The 2,537-nt window shown below is 44.1% G+C and overlaps 1 pseudogene; it reads left to right on the top strand.

Annotated features, from left to right (window-relative positions):
• The first annotated feature begins 545 nt into the window (after positions 1 to 545).
• Positions 546 to 1,054, top strand: LOC126087725 (ADP-ribosylation factor-like protein 5A; annotated as a pseudogene).
• The last annotated feature ends 1,483 nt before the right edge of the window (positions 1,055 to 2,537 follow it).

The raw sequence follows: 2,537 nt of genomic DNA, 5'->3' as shown, positions 1-2,537 counted from the left end.
TCTTGGCCAATGTACCTCATGTGCAGCTGCTACTTGTCTGTCAATGGAAGCTTGTGCTGCTATGATGCTGAACAGGTTTCAGCAGGGCTTCCAGGCTAAGCTGGACTAGGGAGAAAGATTCTGGGGATTTACTCCTGAAAATCAGCCAATGAAAACCCTATGGCTCACAACAGGACCACTGTGCATGGGGTCACTCAGAAGCTAGGAACAACATTTGTATATGTAACCAGTTAACCAGTTGCCATCAAGTGAGTTCTGACACTTGTGTGTCAGAGTCGAACTGCACTTCATAGGGTTTAAAAAAAAAAAATCATATTAGGGCAGAGAGCGGTGGTATATTCAAGTCAGGAGAGTGAGTAATAATTGGCGCACAGCCACCAAGCGGGGCTTCTGCCTCCCTCCGGTTCCAGGAAGTAGGCCAGGGACAAAAGTGGGAGCAGCAGCAGAGTTAGAGGCTCTGGTGTGTATCTTCTGCTTCCCTCAGCCTCAGTCAGGGGAGACCAGGTGACCTGTTTGGCTGGGGGTGGTGGGCCCACTGTCTAAAAATGAGAATTCTCTTCACCACCAGGATAGAGATACAGCTTAACCACCAGGAGCACAAAATTATCATTGTTGGTATGAATAATGCAGGGGAAACTATTCTCCTTTACCAGTTTTCTATGACTCAAGTTGTACCTACATCCCATACAACAGGAAGTAATGTAGAAGAGATAGTAGTTAATAATACACGTTTCTTAATGTGGGATACTAGTGGCCAAGAATCTCTTCATTCTTCCTAGAACACTTACCTTACTAACAGAGCGTTTTGTAATAATTGTGGACAGGACAGATGCAGAGAAAGGATTTCCGTAACTAGAGAACTCTATAAAATGTTAGCTTAGGAGGACCTAAGGAGAAATGCGTTGCTGTACTTTGCTAATAGACAAGATGTTAAAGAATGCGTGACTATAGCAGAAATTCCCCAGCTCTGAAACTCCACCGGTGACATATCCAGGCACGCTGTGCTCTTACCGGTGGGGGATTGTGCAGAGGACTTAAACAGATGATGTCATGATTTAAGGTTAGCTGATCTCTATGGGCTTCTTCTCATAGGCTTAGCATAGATGACATGCTAGACCTCACCCAAAAGCTACAAAAATCAATGGTTTTTGTATATTTTACAATAGACTGTGTTAAACTTTTTCTATAAGAAGAAAAATTTCACTTGAAAACGTAGATGAAGTCTCACCTTCCAGTATGCTTTCTCAAAGTCAGATCATAAAGCTGCAATTGGCAATTTTCTCATAATGAGTCCTATCAGGACATAAAATAGCCATTGGTAAGTACAAAAGGAGAGAAAGATGGTTTTAACCTTAAAAGACATATTATCAGCATAATAAATACATGTTCCGTAGTTGGGTGTTGTTCTCTTATTGTTCCAATAAGTCAAAATACAAATCAATGGCACCAGTAAACAATTTCCAATATTTTAAAGTTTAATGTTACTTATAAAAGATATTTTGCAGAAGGTTGTATATGTGTTGTGTACATGCCTTAAGTTCAGATAATAGTTTTGATTTATGTTCTAAAGAAAAGTAAATAACACAAAATTAATACTATCTTCATTATAACCACAATGAGATGAGTACTGGCAGTCGTGTTAATTGCCATTTTGTACTTTTCTCCTTATATTCGCTGTACTGTACTAACCAATCCTCCAAACCATTGAGCTGCTGAAGGAAGAAAAGAGGGAAGGAAGGAAGGGAGGGAGGGAGAGAAGGAGGGAAGTAGGGACACAGTTGAAGAGAAAATTAGTGAATTGGAAGGTAGGTCTGAGATGTGTGGTCTGAATCCCTTTGGGGTGTATGTGATAGGCCTCTGATATGTTGTGGATGTGTTCAGTTGGCAGGTCCCCTTAACCCTGCTGAGGTATCAAAGCGGAACATCAGGCCTATGGCAGTGTCTCTGGAGACCCTCTCCTCAGAATGCCCTCAGCAGGGCAGGGAAGGGCCAGCCTTACATGGAGGCAGACAGCTGGCTAAGTGTGAAACGAGAATCAAAGCCAGCCCCTCCTCCAGCCCCTCTTGGCCCACTGAGGTGGAAAGCTCGATGGTTTGGGGCCCAGGAGAAGCAGCCAACATGACCTGGCTCTGATGCAGCTTCCATGGGAAGGAAAAACAAAAACAAGTGTACAGGAATCCTTTGCTGAACACAGCAGAGAGTGTCTGTCTTTGGGAGTGTCTGTGTGTCTCTCTGTGTCTGTTTCTGTGCATGTCTGTGTGTGTGTCTGCTTCTGGGAGGGTATCTATATATGTGTGTGTATGCGCACCTGTGTGTATGCCTGTGCATGTCTGTGTGTGCCTGCGTGTCTGGGCCTGTCTCTGTGTGTCTGTGGCTGTGTGTGTCTTGTGTGGGTCTGTGTGTCTGTCTCTGTGCATGTCTGTGTGTGTGTCTGCCTCTGAGTCTGTGAGCACACATGGCTGTGTCTATGGGTGGGGAAACATTTTCTCCCTCCACAGCTGCCACTGGAATCTGTGACATAGAAGGCTAAGGGGATG

This window comes from Elephas maximus, chromosome 13, assembly GCF_024166365.1.
Source record: "Elephas maximus indicus isolate mEleMax1 chromosome 13, mEleMax1 primary haplotype, whole genome shotgun sequence".
In the NCBI taxonomy this organism is placed as follows: Eukaryota; Metazoa; Chordata; class Mammalia; order Proboscidea; family Elephantidae; genus Elephas; species Elephas maximus.
This window is presented reverse-complemented; position numbering and strand designations above follow the sequence as displayed.